This window comes from Topomyia yanbarensis, unplaced genomic scaffold (genome assembly GCF_030247195.1).
Source record: "Topomyia yanbarensis strain Yona2022 unplaced genomic scaffold, ASM3024719v1 HiC_scaffold_40, whole genome shotgun sequence".
Lineage (NCBI taxonomy): Eukaryota > Metazoa > Arthropoda > Insecta > Diptera > Culicidae > Topomyia > Topomyia yanbarensis.
Window position 1 is genome coordinate 44,426 of NW_026683603.1, and position 21,427 is coordinate 65,852.

General features: G+C 42.3%; 1 long non-coding RNA gene across 1 annotated transcript; it reads right to left on the reverse strand.

Moving 5' to 3' along the window:
* Positions 1-2,780: 2,780 nt before the first annotated feature.
* Positions 2,781-3,638, reverse strand: LOC131695519 (uncharacterized). Its single transcript, XR_009306654.1, has 3 exons — positions 3,585-3,638; positions 3,271-3,503; positions 2,781-2,967 (listed from the first exon to the last, which is right to left on the reverse strand). It is a non-coding gene; the product is annotated as an uncharacterized LOC131695519 (long non-coding RNA).
* Positions 3,639-21,427: the final 17,789 nt, after the last annotated feature.

Sequence of the window (21,427 nt, forward strand, 5' to 3'; positions counted from 1 at the left end):
TGAAAATATTTTCATTTATCGAACAAAAGGACGGCCTTCCATCTGCATTGTAAAGTCAATAAATAGGAACACCATGATGAAAACCGTGCTCATTCGGTGTGAGCTCGAAAGGAGAAAGATCGTATGTATGTACGCAGTAAAAACAATCGTCGGCAAGGTTTGAATTGTTTTAAAAGATTCCCGTCTTGTATCAACATAGACAAACCGTCCTTATCAGGACGAAGGCAAAATGGAAAAAGATGGGTTGGTATTGTATATGACATAACAGGGGTGTCGTGACCACACTTCGAAATTATTTCAAATCTTGCAAAGCATAAATTGACATAATTTCAACGATTGTTCCTTTATGAATGAAATGACAAATTTTCAGGTCAACGCGGCAATAACTTTGCAATTTATAGAACAATTTTATATTTTTAGTTATCATATATTAACTGTCATCTCTTCCAAACAACTTAACCCTCTGCTGCCAACCCCGTGGTTTTGCAGGGTGAAGGAGAATCATTGTAAAATATCCAATACATGATTTTATTTTGTTACCACCACTAAAACCATTTCAGAACACTCCCACCTGTCATACATGTACATTAGACCTCTCCACATTTTGAAAAAGTTTTGAAATATACATGGATCAGCTTTGTTCTAGGTGTGAATTTAAGAACTTTTGCCAAAAATGGCTTAATTTGCACATGATTTAGAGGTGTCTCCAATCAAAAATCGTTTTTTTGCTATGTTTCCATGGGAAGATCACTTACACTCTGATTTGATAGACCCTACATGCCCACATATTATCAAAGGTTGTTTCTTACACATATCTGAACATGTTTTAACAGGTGAACATAGCTCTAATCGCAATAAAAAAATTGTTAACTGGATTTTTATATAGAAAAGAATACCAAAACCAAGAAAAAATACTACTAATTTTCCTTGGTTTTGATATACTTTTCTATATAAAAATCCAGTTAACAAATTTTCTATTGCGATTAGAGCTATGTTCACCTGTTCAAACATGTTAAGATATGTGTAAGGAACATTGTACATTGTCTGCTTGTTGAAATCATTATATGAAATTATTGACCTGTATTCAACGCGGAGAACTCGGTAATAAATCTGTTTTGCTGAATATACTATAGAATGGGATCCACAGGAAAATTTCGCTGAGCCCGGTGAATCGAACTTAATGCGTAAAATTTAGCCATTTGAAAGAGATACAAGCAGAGTTTTAAGAATATGATCATCGCGGTTATGTCCCGGACATTACCCGCCCCTAGTTTTTCGCTAAGCGTGTTCATTTCTGTACGAAAAAGATGGGTGGGTAATGTCTAGGACATAACCGGAGTGTCGCGACTACTCGTTTGACTTGTAATTCAAATCGAATGATACTCAATGAAATATGTGGGAATGTTTCAAGTTATTCTTTATAATAATTATGGTGGTTCTGAAAAGAACCTTTGTTGTTGGCGTCTGCGTTGATAGGGGATGCGCTGGATTCTAAGCTCGTTGAGACATTCATTCATGAAATGAACAATTTTCTTGCTTTGAAATATCAATGTTAAAATCTCTCGAAACAACCATTGGAATCTTTTTCGTACTGAAATGAACACGCTTAGCGAAAAACTAGGGGCGGGTAATGTCCGGGACAGAACCGCGATGATCATATTCTTAAAACTCTGCTTGTATCTCTTTCAAATGGCTAAATTTTACCCATTAAGTTCGATTCACCGGGCTCAGCGAAATTTTCCTGTGGATCCCGTTCTATAGTATATTCAGCAAAACAGATTTTTTACCGAGTTCTCCGCGTTGAATACAGGTCATTAATTTCATATAATGATTTCAACAAGCAGACAATGTACAATGTTCCTTACACATATCTTAACATGTTTGAACAGGTGAACATAGCTCTAATCGCAATAGAAAATTTGTTAACTGGATTTTTATATAGAAAAGTATATCAAAACCAAGGAAAATTAGTAGTATTTTTTCTTGGTTTTGGTATTCTTTTCTATATAAAAATCCAGTTAACAATTTTTTTATTGCGATTAGAGCTATGTTCACCTGTTAAAACATGTTCAGATATGTGTAAGGAACAACCTTTGATAATATGTGGGCATGTAGGGTCTATCAAATCAGAGTGTAAGTGATCTTCCCATGGAAACATAGCAAAAACACGATTTTTGATTGGAGACACCTCTAAATCATGTCCAAATTAAGCCATTTTTGGCAAAAGTTCTTAAATTCACACCTAGAACAAAAATTTGAGCTGATCCATGTATATTTCAAAACTTTTTCAAAATGTGGAGAGGTCTAATGTACATATGACAGGTGGGAGTGTTCTGAAATGGTTTTAGTGTTGGTAACAAAATAAAATCATGTATTGGATATTTTACAATGATTCTCCTTCACCCTGCAAAACCACGGGGTTGGCAGCAGAGGGTTAAGTTGTTTGGAAGAGATGACAGTTAATATATGATAACTAAAAATATAAAATTGTTCTATAAATTGCAAAGTTATTGCCGCGTTGACCTGAAAATTTGTCATTTCATTCATAAAGGAACAATCGTTGAAATTATGTCAATTTATGCTTTGCAAGATTTGAAATAACTTCGAAGTGTGGTCACGACACCCCTGTTATGTCATATACATTACCAACCCATCTTTTTAACTGATGGACTCAACTGAGCATTGCCAGCACGAAGGCAGCGGTTTTTCCTGTTCCCGACTGACTCTGGGCGATTATATTTCGTGGCGGACCAACAGAGTAGGTAGAGTCACCTCCTGAATCTTGGAAGGGGCGTTGAAACCCATCGCATAGACTCCCTGAAGTAATTCCGGCTTCATGTGCAAAGCTTCGAAAGTTTTAACCAACCAACCGGCGAAGAAGAATTCTTCCGCCGCACCTCCAGATCCAGCTTTGATTCTACTAGACCTTAGCGAACATCTTTCATTAGCAAACTTGCATCCGCCGGGCTAAAAGATTAGTCATGGATAATTTTAAAGCTGATGCTAAATATTTCGGGAGAAAATTTAGACTAGAACGTAAGCAACAATGAGATTCTCTTTGGGGTCTTTCTCTTCTGTTTATTACTCGGTCGTTTCAATATTTAGTACTCAACTCTTTGCCTAATATTTTAGTAAAAACCATCGGCTATGTACTGGAAAATCGGCGGAAAGTGTTAGTGACGTTATAATAATCGAAAGAGAAAGTAAACAAAGAGAGGCTCTCAATGTTCCTTATGTCCTAATCAAAATTTTCTGCAGATTTCGACTTACTTGAATGCCCCTGCATCTTCCGCGGAGGAAGCTGTTGCTCCATTTTCTCTTGCAGCTTGTTTTTCTTCAGGAGCTGCTAGAGTCAGAATTTCCGTAGCTACCGAACTCAAAACAGCAGGTGCAGCTTTGGTTCTACTGCCGGTGGACTAGGTTTTTCCGCATTCTCTTTCTCTGGACTGCCAGCCGCCGGCTCTGAATCCTTATCCTTGGTGATATGTACTCAGTTCGTTAGCCTATTTGTATTGAAAAGAAAAATTCAAATCGCATCCCAATGATCGCTTCAAAAATAGGTTATAACAAAAAAAAACACTTACCGAGTGCAGAAATTTCTTGATCCGTCGTCTTTTTGACCCAGTTATCGGCAGCGCTTGCCATCGGGTATTGAAATTCAATAGCAAGGTACAAAGTAAGGGAAATCGTCCTGAATCAGCACGGGTACTGTCCCTCGGGTGGTTTATTCCTTGCAATTCGCTGAAATTTTGACCAGAGCGACCTTGCGGAAAAAACGATGCCTTCTTTCGCCTGCTCACTTCCCTGCCATGAAACCGATGATGAGCGCTTATTCCAAACGGTTAGCCGATTGAACATGACGTGCCATTATGTTTGTTCTGTAAATTGATAAGGACATCTAGATATGCAAAGGAATGTTTGGAGGAGGGATGCTACTGGTAAATACATACCGAAAGAGAAAGTCCTTTCCGAGCATCTTGATATTGTGTTTTCTGTTGGCCCATTATCACTGCGTTCTCTTGCTGGATGATTGCCATGATATGTTGTGGGTGTTCGATTTGAAAAAAAAATCATGATAAAAAATATCCGTAAATGAGGAAACTCGAGCTTTTTAAAGAAGAATAGGGTATTACATTACAATGTACTAAATACGGTACTGATCCTTTCGAAATAAAAAAAGTAATAAAAATGTCTCACCTTGCCGCACCAACTGAATAAAAAAGTCCTCCTGCACACCGCATGGTACAGTATAGTATGCTGCTGCTACTGTGTTTGAATGCGCTGTTGCTATCTTTTTTTTGCAGTTGGTCAATGGTCTTCTACATTTGGCTTGGATCTATTGCACTAATTGCGGTTGCTGACCAGGTTGTACCATCGGTTGAACGTTATTGCTACCGACCTTTAGGATGATGGTCATGGTCTGGAGGAAACCTTTTCTGATGTTATAGTTGAAGGTGGTTCTGCTGCTGAGCTTGCTGTGAAATGTTGGCGATAAGCACTCGAATAGTGATTGCTTGCTGCTGCTGGAATGGAATCACGAGCACTGTGGAGGAAGTGATATTTTCATGCAAGGAACTGGTAGGAACCAAGGGTGGAATATGACGTTTGTGCATGACTCCGATTTCTCTAAATCAGGAAGGTAACCGCTGGTAAAAATAGTGGCAGACAAGTTTTAAGGCAGAATGTGCCGATGAAATGTTTTCCGATGTGTCCATCATTCGTAAACTCCTGTTGTTCGTTTGAGCAGTAATTGCTATGTGGTCCTTTTTTGAGGGTTGTTGGCTTTGGAGTTGTTGGTACTGCTGCGGTTGTATCGATTTAACGTTGGTTGGCTGATTGCCAGATCCAGGATGTTGAGACAAGATTAGTTGAGCTGATTTGCTTTGTTCGGGTGTGCTGTAAATAATATTAATTATTTAAATTTAATTGCTTAAAACTAGAAACAATCACACTTCCAGTAATATTTTTAAACTTACCATTCAAATTCGAAATATTGAATCTCTAAACTACGAAATTTTGACAGGTTGCGATGAAAAAATACAAAAAAATAACCAATCTTGTTTTTTATATTTTTCATTGCAACCTGTCAAAATTTCGCGAGCCTCCGTGCGAAATGATACCGCTTACCATTATTTCGCAAGGAAAAAATTTGCCTTGGTGACAGCGCATAGAAAGCAGCGCTGTCTCGCGGAAGTATTATGAAACTTATCGTTTGTCGAACCGTGTCTCAGCTAACTTCATTTTTCGTTATCGTTTTCGCGAGAGCTGCGTACCGCTTACGAAATGGAAAAATTTTTTCGCGAGCATTTCGCGACGTTTTTTATGCATAGGTTTTGTATAGGAAATTTCATTTCGCAAGTGGTGCATACTTAGCTTACGAAATGGAAACGAAAATTTTTTCGCGAGCGTTTCGCGACGTTTTTTATGCATACACGCAGAAAAAATTAGCATATTTAAACCAAAAATATGTGTTATTGAATCCAATCATTTATTGTTTATCACTTTAACAAACAAACTTATTGGTTTGAAAATATTTTTTTATTAGAACAACAACAAATTTTTGCTTTCAATAAATACATTTTTAGTATCAATAATTTTCTTTTAATTTCAATAAAATAATTATTGAAAAACGGAACGATAATTTTGTTTTATTGAAACAATAAATAAATTTTATTGAATTCGATAAATAATTTTATTGTCTCCCGACCAATAATTTAATTTATTGAATTTAATGCATAATTTTATTGAACCTACAAATCTTTTTTCTGTGTGTAGGTTTTGTATAGGAAATTTCATTTCGCAAGAGGTGCATATTTAGCTTGAGGAGGAAAATTTGGTAAACACCAAAATTTCTCACTAGTGTGAAAATTTGTTGGTAAAACCAGTCTTTGCACTTGAGGGCACAAATCCTTATTTCTTACACATTTGCGTTTCGGCTTCGCCTCATCAGAAACCGACACTAACTTTTGTCGGAATAGATTGGCGCCGGCTTGACGCAAATCCCTTAAAACTAAAACACACTTTGTGTTTAAATCGAACGACTGACAAGACGTGACAATCTAAATCAAAAAGGGCAAGTTGCTGGCTAACGGAGGGCTATTTGCCAACTCGGATGCGCTAATTGCCCTTCAAATTACCTCCAAATTGCTGGCAATTAGGGGGCTATTTCAAATGCAACATTTGGGCGATTTGCCGCCGTCATTTTTTTGCCGCCCGACCCGCCCTTAAATCATCCCCAAATCGCCCACGGAACGCGCCATTTAATCGCCCTTAATTGCCTAATATGAAAATTAACAATAATATTTATTTTCGATTCATTATCTACTCACATCTAGGGGCAGATCACTTGCAATGCATTTTTAAAAATCAGCGAAATTAAATGCATTTCTAGATCAATTTTTCAGAAGGGCGTTACAGCAAAATGTAAACAAACTGGTTTCATGCTTTTTATTGAAGTTTATGTATTGAATTATCGTTGTACATTTAAATTATCATGCAAAAAAGCATTTAAAGCCACCAAATTAAGATTCATAAAAAGGGCCTAATTCATCTTTGTTTGAAATGAGATTGTTTTGTTGTTAAGCCCCTTTTAATTAATTTCAATATTTAGTATTATTTATGTTTGAATTGCTTTAATAATCCTTGTATTAACCTACTGCCAGAGTTAAAAATATTCAAATTCATTGAATGAAAATTGATCATATTCAGCCGCATTCATTTTCAATATTCAGTGACGCAGCTGAAAACGTCAAACGAACAAACCTCCCATTCATCCATGTAAATTTTCATTCGGCTCCGATTATTACACGAAGCTACCGTGCAGCAACGAATCAAACGCATCAAAGTGGGCCGTGGCACAATGTAAGCGATGATGATTGTTGTTTCATATGCTTTATCGACATTTGAAAACATTATCCTAGATAATTAGTGTAATGAATATATTGTACGATATTCAACTGAATGAATAAGATAGATAGTTGAATGAATATTTTTCCTATTCGCCGTGAGTCGCAACAGGTTCATTTTCAGCCGTCAAAAAAGAGCTTCGATTATTTTTAACTCTGCCTACTGCAATCATATTATCTAATAATTGTTGAAATTTTCGTGGTTACAGTGCGATTTGCTTCAATTTAAATACTGCACGTATTGTGCCTTTATGATTTCGATACCTTCAATACGTCCTGCTTAACCGACTCATTTTATTTGGATTCCATTTGTGCGCCCCTCTTCCTACGGCTGTTGACGGAAATGTCTTGCTGTTAAGCCCTTCAACTGTCAATCGCCTGTTTTGTATTCTTTTTGAATTGATTTGTGAAATCTATTAAAAAACATAAGGTTTTGTGACTAGTCTGTGCGAAGACTAGAGAGAAATTCCTAGAACTTGAGGAAACATTACTATGCTGAATTTGTTGTGCAACCTGCTGCACAATGTTCGATAAAACCAATGGCCTTGAAATTTTGCAAGTGTCTACCAAGTTTGTTCCAGGGAACCGTACACAAACCAGGATACATCATTTACTCTTGTCAAGCAGGTAGTTCGTTGGCCGAGGGAAAATAATCAACTGTTTTGGTTGATTCGTAACCCAACTTTGTACCGGGAAACAAGTGCTTTTTGTTCTCTCTGGTGTGGTTTAGTTTTTTCGGTAGTACGAAGGTGCTTGCTGTGGCAGAGGCAGCAGTAAAGCATTAGTAATAAACAGTCCCGCGAGTGATAATTATTACCTGCGATATCGGTGCAGTGAAGTTACTAAACAGTTTTCTTGCCTGAAAGACGGCTTTGTTTAGACGAGCTATATCAGCTCTATTGTGTGAAGGTCACGCGGGTGACGGATAAAACAAACGAAGGATCAATTCACCTACCAGCTCGTCAGGAACCAACTGGTGAAGTGTTTTGTTTTTTACTTTTCTTATCGATTTTTTTTTCTTTTTATTGCTTTTGATTTTTTATTTTGATTTAAGTTAAACAGTGCGGTCGAGCGTGTTGCTCCCGCAACAAAATGGAACAAACAGAAGGATCACCCTCCGAAGACGAATATTATGGGGAAGAAGAACATATGAGAGGCTGAGAGTAAGAGTGGGTTAAAATTTTGTTCAGAGCAAAAGTGGGTTAAAATATTCTGTTAGATCAGAAATGGTATAGTCATCACACCTCAGGCAAAAGTGGATCAAATATTAATTCGCGCAAAAATGGTTCGACAAAATTTTCAGGGCAAGACTGGTATAGAATATTAACCCATTTTTGCGCTAAGAAAAGAATCAGAAGTTTCTTATTCGGACTTGTGGGAAATGAAATTTTATTAAATTTTTCGATGCCTTAGAAATCGTATAATATAGGATCCGTATAGGTCAATAGGCATCAGAAATTGACGATTGCCGCCATTTTGAAATCCAAGATGGCGACTTCCGGTTCCCACAAAGTAGTGAGAACCACCATCAATATAGGTGTCATTTAAAAGGGGATGGTGAGCAGACACCAAAAATTGACCACCACCGCCATTTTGAAATCCAAGATGGCGACTTCCGGTTACCACAAAATAGTGAGAACCACCATCAATATGGGTGTCATTTGAAAGGGGATGGTGAGCAGACATCGAAAATTGACCACCACCGCCATTTTGAAATCTAAGATGGCGACTTCCGGTTACCACAAAATAGTGAGAACCACCATGGGTGTCATTTGAAAGAGGATGATCAGCAGACACCGAAAATTGACCATTACCGCCATTTTGAATTCCAAGATGGCGACTTCCGGTTACCACAAAATAGTGAGAACCACCATCAATATGGGTGTCATTTGAAAGGGAATGGTGAGCAGAGATCGAAAATTGACTTTCACCGCCATTTTGAAATCTAAGATGGCGACTTCCGGTCACCACAAAATAGTGAGAACCGCCATCAATATGGGTGTCATCCGAAAGAGGATGATCAGCAGACACCGACCATTTCCGCCATTTTGAAATCCAAGATGGCGACTTCCGGTTACCACAAAATAGTGAGAACCACCATCAATATGGGTGTCATTTGAAAGGGAATGGTGATCAGACATCGAAAATTGACTTTCACCGCCATTTTGAAATCCAAGATGGCGACTTCCGGTTACCACAAAATAGTGAGAACCACCATCAATATGGGTGTCATTTGAAAGGGAATGGTGAACAGACATCGAAAATTGACTTTCACCGCCATTTTGAAATCCAAGATGGCGACTTCCGGTTACCACAAAATAGTGAGAACCACCATCAATATGGGTGTCATTTGAAAGGAAATGGTGAGCAGACATCGAAAATTGACTTTCACCGCCATTTTGAAATCCAAGATGGCGACTTCCGGTTACCACAAAATAGTGAGAATCACCATCAATATGGGTGTCATTTGAAAGAGGATGATCAGCAGACACCGAAAATTGACCATTACCGCCATTTTGAATTCTAAGATGGCGACTTTCAGTTACCACAAAATAGTGAGAACCACCATTAGTATGGGTGTCATTTCATACACCTTTAAAATTTCAAGATCCAAGGAATATTAATAAACCCAAAAATGGATTGAAGTGAACAAAAAGCAATTTTATTGAAAATTAGCATTTTTTCGCTTTTTTCCTCATATAACCTATTTTAAAACCACTAAAATTAATATGGAATTGCATATATAATATTTTTATTGATGCGAGAAACAAATCACAAAATTTTAATTTCGCGCGGGTCGATCATTCTTATCCAGGGGGTGGCATCCGTATGTTGATGTACAGACGTTGGCAGTATCCAACATATAGTGGGCCCGGTCGCTTCTAGGCTCATACCTCCCATGCTCTTGCGCTTCTAGGCTCATACCTCCCATGCTCTTGCATTGGGTTGTTATATCTTTATTGTCTTCATGCCTCACCCACGAAGTATGAAGTGTGTGGTGCTGCATCCATGACGTGAGAGTGTCTTGGAATGCTCGAGTCGAATAAATGGTAGTTAAACTGAATCGGATAGCGTTTCCGAGTGAACGTAACGATTGAGCATTTACTCGGATGTAAAACCATTCTGTTTAGGTCACACCACGTACTAAAGCTCTCCAGTTCACTCTGAAGAAACTCGGAATCGGTTTTATCCCGTATTTGTCGAAAAATTTCCATATCATGGGCGAAAGAAAGGCGGCGTCCTTGTAATTTAATATTGATGTCATTAAAGTAGAGGAGGAAAATTAATGGACCGAGATGGCTACCTATTGAGATGCCGGATGTAGTGAAGAATGGTGCAGATAGGCAGTCCTTAATGCTGATTTGGAATTGCCTTCCATCGAGGAACCAACGCAGAAGTTGTCCATGAATACCGAGTTTGTCCAGCTTCGCTATTGCGACATCATGGTTGATTTTGTCGAAGGCCGAACCGATCCATGTGAATAGCATCGGTTCGCAATCAGTAAATCCATCGAGTACATATGTTGTAAACGAGAGCAGGTTGGTCGTTGTCGATCATTTAGGCATAAAACCGTTTTGTTGCAATGTAATGTTTGCAGTGAAAGAAAATCGGATCTAAAACGGCTACTACTGAACACCCCCTTTCAAACGTTACCCATGTTTATGATGGTTCTCACTATTTTCTGGTAACCGGAAGTGACCATATTGGATTTCAAAATAGCCTAATTGTCGATTTCCGATGTCTACTGACCACCCCTTTCAAATGACACCCATATTGATGGTGGTTCTCACTATTTTGTGGTAACCGGAAATCGCCATCTTGGATTTCAAAATGACGTAATAATCAATTTCCGATATTTACTGACACCCGCTTTCAAATTATACCCATATTGACGATGATTCTCTCTACTTTGTGGTTACCGGAAGTCGCCATCTTGGATTTCAAAATGGCGGTGAAGGTCAATTTTCGATGTCTGCTCACCATCCCCTTTCAAATGACACCCATATTGATGGTGGTTCTCACTATTTTGTGGTAACCGGAAGTCGCCATCTTGGATTTCAAAATGGCGGTGAAAGTCAATTTTAGATGTCTGCTCACCATCTCCTTTCAAATGACACTCATATTGACGGTGGTTCTCACTATTTTGTGGTAACCGGAAGTCGCCATCTTGGATTTCAGAATGGCGGTAATGGTCAATTTTCGATGTCTGCTCATCATCCCCTTTCAAATTGCACCCATATTGATGGTGGTTTTCATTATTTTGTGGTGAGCGGAAGTCGCCATCTTGGATTTCAAAATGGCGGTAATGGTAAATTTTCGGTGTCTGCTCACCATCCCCTTTCAAATTGCACCCATATTGATGGTGGTTCTCACTATTTTGTGGTAACCGGAAGTCGCCATCTTGGATTTCAAAATGGCGGTGGTGGTCAATTTTTGGTGTCTGCTCACCATCCCCTTTCAAATGACACCCATATTGATGGTGGTTCTCACTATTTTGTGGTAACCGGAAGTCGCCATCTTGGATTTCAAAATGGCGGTAATGGTCAATTTTTGGTGTCTGCTCACCATCCCCTTTCAAATGACACCAATATTGATGGTGGTTCTCACTATTTTGTGGTAACCGGAAGTCGCCATCTTGGATTTCAAAATGGCGGTAATGGTCAATTTTCGGTGTCTGCTCACCATCTCCTTTCAAATGACACCCATATTGATGGTGGTTCTCACTATTTTGTGGTAACCGGAAGTCGCCATCTTGGATTTCAAAATGGCGGTAATGGTCAATTTTCGGTGTCTGCTCATTATCTCCTTTCAAATGACACCTATATTGATGGTGGTTCTCACTATTTTGTGGTAACCGGAAGTCGCCATCTTGGATTTCAAAATGGCGGTGGTGGTCAATTTTCGGTGTCTGCTCACCATCCCCTTTCAAATGATACCCATATTGATAGTGATTCTCACTATTTTGTGGTAACCGGAAGTCGCCATCTTGGAATTCAAAATGGCGTAATTATCGATTTCCCATATCTACTAACCACCTCCTTTCAAATGATACCCATATTGATGATGGTTTTCCCTGATTGGTGATAAATCATTTTTAAAAACATTCTTAGAATAAAAATGGAATATATATCCTCTCAGGGCAAAAGTGGTATATCTTTTTAACCCACTTTTGCGCTAAGGTTTTTTTATCCCATTTCTGCTCTGACTGGTACTTAAACCGGTTTTGCTCTAAATAAAACGTATACCGCTTTTGCTCGCAGCGAATTTTTAGCCCACTCTTGCTCTCAGCCTCTCATATATCTGATACTGAGACAGATAATGTTATGGTCGATCCACTTCCCCCCAATGTCTCACAGCCCCCCCGAGTCGAGGTTTACCAGGATGGATCCGCTGGTCCTTGGGTGGTATACTTTCGGCCCAAAAATAAACCGTTAAACAGCATAACTGTTGCACGGGAGCTGACAAAACGTTACTCGGCCGTAACCGAGATTAAAAAGGTTCAGTCAGATAAACTGCGCGTAGTCGTTTCTGACTTGAAACAGGCCAATGATATCGTTAGCAATAGCCTCTTTACGCTGGAGTATCGCGTCTACATCCCTTCTCGTGATGTGGAGATCGACGGTGTGGTAAGTGATGCGGGTCTAACTGTCGATGATCTGATGAATGATGGGGCTGGCCGCTTTAAGGACCCTAACCTTCAATCAGTTAAGATTTTGGAGTGCAAGCAATTGCACTCAAAGTCCATCGAAGATGGTAATTACTATCCATCAGACTCGTTTCCGAGCTACGTTGAAGTGGGAGGAGCTCGTCTACCTGTACGCCTGTTTGTACCGCGGGTCATGAATTGTTCCAATTGCAAGCAGCTAGGTCACATGGCCACCTACTGTAGCAACAAGCAACGGTGCGGTAAATGTGGGGAACGCCATGCGGATGATACTTGCAGTAGGCCCGCTGAGAAGTGGGTTTACTGTGGGGAGAATCCGCATGCACTTTTGACATGCCCAACGTACAAACTTCGCGCGGATAAACTGAAGCGATCCGCCAAAGATCGCTCCAGACGCTCTTACGCAGAAATGCTTAAAAGAGCTGTTCCACTTATCTCCGAAAACCCATTCGCTCTCTTGCCAACTGACGATAACGCCTCTAACGACCCTTGCGAGGGGCATTCTTTGGCTCCGCTTGGAAACTCTAGGAAAAGACCTAATCAAAACTCTCCTGAACTTCCTCGTAAGGGTCCTAGGTTGTCCCAAACAAGGGTACAAAATAAAAATAATTCATCAACTGGAAGTGCTGGTACAAATCCGAAGATAATACCTCCTGGTTTTGGGAAATTGAGATACAACCAGGAGTTCCCAGCACTCCCCGGGGCACCAAAAATCCCAAGTGCTCCAATTTTACAGTCAGAAACTCACCCAAAAACGGGATTCCTTAAATTTTCTGACATTGTGGACTGGATATTCACAGCTTTCAACATTACCGATCCTATGAAAAGCTTGCTGGTTGCTATTCTACCAACAGTAAGAACATTTTTAAAACAATTGACTGAACAATGGCCCCTCCTTACAGCGATCGTATCCTTCGATGGCTAACTTATTAGACGGAATCAGGGATCTGATCACTGTTTTACAGTGGAACTGCAGAAGTATTATCCCCAAAATCGATTCATTAAAACACTTGCTAAATTACAATCATTGTGATGCATTTTCCCTATGTGAAACATGGCTAACTTCTAATATAAACCTCAACTTCCACGATTTTAACATTATCCGCTTGGATCGAGAAGACTCATATGGGGGGTACTTTTAGGGATCAAAAAGTGCTACTCCTTCAATCGAATCAACCTCCCTTCGACGCCAGGCATTGAAGTTGTCGCTTGTCAAACAACAATCAAAGGCAAAGATCTTTGCATTGCTTCTATTTACATTCCTCCTAGTGCCATGATGGGATATCGAAGATTCTCCAACGTGATTGAACACCTTCCCTCGCCCCTCCTGCTTCTTGGAGACTTTAACTCTCACGGTACGGGGTGGGGCTGTCTATACGACGATAATCGATCTTCGACAATTCAAGACCTTTGTGACAACTTCAATATGACAATTCTGAACACAGGGGAAATGACACGGATCCCTAGACCACCTGCGCAAGCAAGTGCACTGGACATATCTTTATGCTCGACATCACTACGGTTAGATTGCAAGTGGAAGGTAATATCTGATCCCCACGGTAGTGACCACTTACCAATTGTAATTGCAATCACCACTGGTTCAAGACCATCGGCACCAATCAATGTTCCCTATGACCTCACACGAAACATTGATTGGAAGAGCTACGCTGCTGCGATATCCAAAACTATCGATTCAACACAGGTAGTTCCCCCGGAGGAAGAATATAAGTTTTTGTCCAACTCGATTCTCGATAGCGCGATTCAAACTCAGACGAAACGAGTACCCGACGTGAACACCCAAAAACGTTCTCCCAACCCGTGGTGGGACAAAGAGTGCTCAAACGTGTACGCGGAGAAAGCTGCCGCGTATAAAACCTTCCGGAACGACGGGTTAGTTGCTAGTTATCGAGTGTACGCGATATTAGAAAAGCGAATGAAAAATTTAATGAAAGCTAAGAAACGCAGTTACTGGCGCCGATTTGTCGACGGGTTAACAAGAGAAACATCGATGAGCACTCTTTGGGGCACGGCCCGACGTATGCGAAACCGAAACAGTACTAACGAGTGTTACGTTAGTTAAAATAATTGTCAAGTTTGATGATTCGGCAATATGTGTGTAATAAAATATTCAACCATCGACATGAGGGTGACATCGGCTGAACCAGACGAAGGAAATACTGAAGGGCTGGTGGCTTGAAAGGAACGGCGAGCAAAATATTGTCTTGAGCAAGCAGTTTGACAGCAGACAATTTCCGCTCAGGACAGTCTTCACTTGGTTCTGACACGCGGAAGAAAACAGATCGGGCGAGAATTTAGTGGTCGCAGATGCGACACCGAAACGATTTTTTCGGGAGAAGATTTTAACGCGTGTGAAAAAACTCTTCGGAAAATTGTCGTCGCGAGTGAAAATTTCTCAGCAGTGACTGTTTGGACAATAGTGGTGACCCGTTCGGGAGGGAGCAGGCCAGAACTGTGACAAAAGAGCGTGCTAGTCTTCCCACGCAGCCGTCGGACAATCGGACCGAGCACCTACCACCACAACCTGAAGGAAAAGTGTCGCATCGGTCTGAGCGAGCAAGTGATTGTGTCGTGAGGGGGAGAACCGGATCACGAGCGACCTTCTCGGAGCATGGTCCGAATACGGTGAAGCACATCGAGAGCCGAAACGAGATACGCCATCCACTGCCCGACCAGTCTGCACGGTGAAGGGCGAACCGCGTGGTCGACGGCAGCCATCGATTTGGAGCCAGACTGGAACACAGTGAACGTCACGTGGAGCGCCGGCATCCACGACATAATGAAGAAGGCCACGTCGTTCACCGGGTAAGTTCACCCTAGCCCTCTGGGCACCTTTTTATTTACACATATCATCATGACTGAATTCCGGCGTCCAGGGGCACGCACGTGAATGTACTTTTGGGCTACCGAGCAAAATTTATAACAATGGCGCCCAACAAAACGAACCAATTTTGTTTGTGATTTGTAAAATTCTAGAATTAGTGTGTAATTTGTAGCACAATTCTGTTGCATCGTAACACATTTTGTAGACCCTACCATTAAGTTAATTCTTGTTTAGTTGGCTAATTTAAGACCTTAAGGATCATGGAACCAGCAAGCCTGACGGAAGAAGAGATTTGTTACGAGTTGGCGTTGCGCCATGTAAACAATCTCGGAGCACTTCCTCGCAGAGCCAGAGCCGTTCGTTTGCGTGCTTTGATGCAGGAAGATGAAATTAAAGGTACTGTTTACGACAGTTCCACTCATGTCATGATACCGGGAGATAATATCAGTCAATGTCAAACTCGGGTACGTGAATTAGTATCGGAAGTAGAGGGAGGGAGCATTTAAACGGGGTGACCTTCCCGTCGTGCGCATGATACGATCGCGATTAATTCATTACCGCGAAAGATTGTCCATCGTAGAGCCGCCAAATAACTACATCGAGACACATGCAACGCTTTCACTATTAGTGCAGTTCTCGTTGGAAGACATAGATGAGGCGCTAGGAAGAACGAAGAAAAGTGTTAAACAAACAGTGAACAGTGATAGTGGCAGAAAAAGTCATACTGGTGCAATTCCTAAAGGAACGAACCAAACATCTACGTCAACCGAAGCAGACATTCGAGGATTCGACGAGAATGGAAACCCAGTGAACCTCTCGGAAAGCACGAATCAATCATTCCACTCAGTCCCACAACAATCAAGCAGCAGAAACATATCGGTAAATTCGTTAGCATCACTTCCGCTGCGCATGAACTCAACAATTCACCAAAATGACATGGGAGCAGAATCACTAGAATCACAACGCGCTAATCGAGGAAGAGACTCGCGCGTTCTAAGTCCACGAATAGTCTCAAACAACAGATACAGTGCACAGAAAGAGTTCAATCCGGGTGGCCGAGGATTCAGCAGTTTTCCACCACCGCCTTATGAACCACCAAGAATAGATGTGAGCAAAGCCGATGCAAGTGCGGATTACTACCAGCTTCGAGATGAATTATTACGTCAAATGAACCGGCAAGGACAGAAATACTTTCCTAGGCCGCCTTTAGAAGAAAGAAGGACGCTGAAGGCGATTCACAATTGGCCGTTCCGATACAAAGGCGAAAAGGATGGCTCATCGTTGAATACATTTCTGCAGCGGGTGGAAACATTTGCAGCATCAGAGGCTGTTACGGATGACATATTGCTGCAAAATGTAAAACATCTGTTGATGGACGACGCCCTAAACTGGTACAGTAACATTTATGCGACGGGGGAGTTAGCAACTTGGGAAGAGTTCAAGCGTCTGATCAGGCACGAATTTCTGCCAGCTAGCTACGCTTACATCCTTAGAGCAGAGGCCTACCATCGCTTGCAGGGTGAAGAAGAACCCTTTAACAAATTTTACCAGGATATTACCACACTTTTCCAGTATGTAAGCCCTCCGATGAGCGACTTAGAGAAGCTGTTTATCATCAAAAAGAATATGAATTCGACATACGCACCAATAGCTGCATCACAACATTCCATCCGTTCACTGGTGCAGGCATGCAAGGAGTTGGACGAGCTCAGAAAACTTCAACAACAGCAACGCCGGTTTTCCCTCCCATATGGAGCCTTAATTGAACCTGCTTTAGCAACCCCAAATTCTGCGCAACGGTCACCAAAACCGCAACAGCAATTGCCGCGATTTGGAAGGGTTCACGCCTTGGAAACGGAGAATGGGTATAGCCATGAAGGAAACGGTTCACCATCGTCGCAATTCTCGGAAGTGGGACAACATTTACAGGAAGAAGAGAGGATGGAACACAAAATGGAAGCAATATTGCAGCAAGTGAATGCACTCAGACTAAGATTTGATCGACGAGAAGCTGCGGGAAGGCAGTCATTCAATTCACAGTGTCAAAACACTTCATCTGCCAATTCCAACAATATGCAACAACTGCAGAATCCAGATGCAACGATCGCTCGAGCGCAACCTGCGGTGATAACATGCTGGAATTGTGATGAAGAAGGACACAGATTCATGGACTGTGCCAAACCGCAGGCAGTGCTATTCTGCTACCGCTGCGGCCAAAAGGGGTTCTCACTGCGAAGCTGTCCAACCTGTCGTCAACGATCGGAAAACGCACTGGCGGGGAACCAGTAACCGAGGGAATGGAGTCCTCGCCACAGTTAGATAAGCCCTCCACAGTTCCCGACCTAATCCAGATCAATTTCTTGATCATAAATCCTGAAAATGACAATAGACCTCATGCAGTGGTAGAAGTACTAGGCAAAGAGATTACCGGATTGCTTGATAGTGGCGCCAACTGCTCAATTTTAGGGGGCGAGTACGTAGAAATGGTGCAGGAGCTAAACTTGCCGAAGGAAGCACTAGTGGGAGGCATACGAACAGCAGACGGAACGGAGCACCGGATACAATCCTGTACCCGCCTTCCGATAGCCTATAACAACAAAAATGAGGTCATCTCGATGCTACTATTACCCACTCTACCAACATGTGTGATCTTTGGAATGAACTTCTGGAATGCATTCGGCATTAAGCCAGTTTGCTGTTCGTTAAATCTAGAAGTTGAGACACAAGAACATCCACCAGAAGAAAAAACCAAATTTCTGTCCGAGGAAGAAAAGCATCGATTAGAAGAAACCATAAGCCATTTTCCACAAGCGAAGCCCGGAAGACTTGGAAGGACAGATCTCTATGTCCATCGAATTGACGTTGGTGACGCGAGACCACGGAAACAACGCTACTACCCCATGTCCAAGTACGTGCTCGATGAGGTAAACAAGGAAATAGACCGAATGCTGGAGCTGGACGTGATAGAGGAGGCACTCTTCTCGCCGTGGAACAATCCCTTAGTAGCCGTGAAAAAGAAGACTGGACAATACCTAGATGCTCGCCACCTAAACTCAATTATGGTAAATGAGGGGTATCCCATCCCGCAAATCTCGGCGATCATGAACAACCTCAGCGGATGTACCTACAACTCGGCAATCGACCTCAAGGATGCCTTCTGGCAATTACCCTTAGAAGCGAATTCTCGTCCAGTAACAGCGTTCACAGTGCCACAAAGAGGCCATTTTCAGTTCAAGGTGGTTCCGTTTGGTCTGTGTACGGCGAGTCAGGCCTTGGCACGACTTATGACCCATCTGTTTGCGGACATGGAGCCTCATGTCTTCCACTATCTCGATGACATTATCATCTGCTCACGTACGTTCGACGAGCACATTAAGATGCTGAAGAGAGTTGCGAAAAGATTGAGAGATGCTGGACTTACCATATCCTCTGAAAAATCAAAGTTCTGCCTGGATGAGATGAAGTACCTGGGTTATGTTCTGAATCAAAACGGGTGGAACGTGGATCAGGACAAAATCGAGAGCATAGTGCGCTTCCCAGTTCCACAGTGCAGAAAGGAGGTACAGCGGTGGCTAGGAATGTGCAATTGGTACCGCCGGTTCATAACCAACTTTTCCAGAATCGCAGTACCATTGACAGAGCTAACAAAGACCAAGACCAAATTCCGGTGGTCGAGAGAAGCCGAAGAAGCGTTCCTGAAACTCAAATCAGCACTCGTGTCAGCAGTTTTAGCGATGCCAGTTTTAGCGATGCCAGACCACACGAAGCCGTTCGCGATTGCGAGTGACGCAAGCGACATAGCTATTGGAGCGGTACTGACTCAGGAGACCGATGGACACGAGCACCCAATAGCCTACTTCTCGCAAAAACTGTCAGCGTCAGAGCGGAAATATTCCGTAACCGAACGAGAGTGTCTGGCCGTAATCAGGGCGATTGAGAAATTCCGAGGCTACGTAGAAGGTACAAAATTCACGGTGCACTGTGACCACTCGGCACTATCTTATCTAAGGTCAATGAAGAACCCGACGGCACTCATGAGTCGCTGGATTCTAAGACTCAACGCCTTCGATTTCGACATAAAATACCGGAAGGGAGAGATTAACACGGTACCGGACGCGCTGTCCAGAATCGCAAATACGATGGTGTTTACGGCAGATGTTTCCATCGATCAGTGGTACCAGAAGTTACGGGAAAGAGTACAGCAAGACAGCGATAAATTTCCGGATTTCCGCATAGCGAATCAAGATCTCTACAAGAACTGTAGCACCAAGAACGAGGAAGGTGCGCTGACACACAAATGGAAGAAGGTCGTACCGCTAAACCAGCGGGCAGAGGTAATTGCGAAATTTCACAATGCAACCTCGGGAGCGCATCTAGGATTCCAGAAAACATGGCAGAAGCTGCAAAATTACTTTTATTGGCCGAAAATGATGGAGGACGTCGCACGATACGTTAAAGGATGCAGGACATGCAAGGCGAGCAAAGCACCAAACAGAATAATGATGCCGAATATGGGAGGTTCTAAGCCCGCTCGTGTACCATGGGAGCTTGTATCAATTGATTTTGTAGGCCCATTCACTCGTTCGCGTGCCGGAAACACCGTAATGCTCGTCGTGGTGGACTGGGTAACAAAATACGTCATAGTGCACCCCATGAGATCAGCTGATTCGGTGAAAATGGTGGAGTTCCTAGACCAACACGTGTTCTTACGATACTCGCGCCCGCGGATCATTCTCTCAGATAATGGAAAGCAGTTTCTGTCGGCAGCCTTTAGGGCAGTGATCTCTAAGCACAACATCATCCATATGAAGACGGCATTTTACTGCCCAATGGTAAATAACGCCGAGAGGGTAAACGGAGTGTTAATCACGTGCATCCGAGCGCTACTAGATGAAGACCACCGCGGTTGGGACGAGAACCTACAGGCCATCGTAGCTGCCATCAACGGGGCAAAGCATGAAACCACTGGGGTTAGCCCGCATTACGCAAACTTTGGTAGAGAGCTAATATTGCACACCGATCTATACACGCAGCAGGATTTGAACACATCCGACGATCCCAAAGTGGCGCAGGACGTACGACTTTCAGCGATTCGCCGAATTCACGAATTCGTTATTCAACGCATAAAGAACAACCATGAGAAGACCAAGCAACGATACAATCTGAGGACACGGGCAATCACTTTCAACATCGGCGATCTCGTCTGGAGAAGAACGTTTACTCAGTCGTCCAAGGTGGATCACATCAACCGAAAGCTGAATTCCAAATTTGTCCCAGCCACGGTGGTGAAGATCCTGGGAAGCAATCTGTACATGTTAGAGGATGTAAGGGATGGTAAGCGAGGACAATACCATGCCAAGGACATAAAGTCGGATTAGGAAGGTACAGTAACGAGCTATGTAAGCGGTAAAAGCTGCGAACAACAGATCATCAATAGAGAATCAACAAAAACGCCAAGCGGTCAAGATTCAATGATGCCGAAGGAGGAAAAAACAAGACAACACTGAAAGGGTAGCTGGTAGAACGCAGTGGAAGAATGAAACAACACACTCCGGAAACACGGAAAATCTGGACGGTGCTGCTATACACAAAAATTCTTCTCGAAGCATCGAAATCGATGGCCATCGCACGGTGGTAGTCAATGGATGACGGTAGCCTAACCCATGTGCAAAAAACAAAAAAAAACAGCTCCAGCGACCAGATCAGGTCAGAAGGCCTCAGTCAGGTGTGATGAGCAACAACGCACAAGTAAACGACCTCTCCACCTTGACAAGGATTCGGCTATGCAAGCAGAAGTGCGGCCGACCACAACCTTTTGCCAAGAGAGATAGGAAAGCACGCTTAGCGATACTCCGAGCAGAGAGGTCAGGAACCAGGCAAGAACCAGAGGAGGACCAGAACACGGTTACAATGCATTCCCATGCGCCGGGGAATTGACCGCTTGCCGTTCACGATCGTGAGAAATCGTACCCTGAGCGGTTGGAAACGAGTGCCAGGGAGCTTCGCAGAACTTTA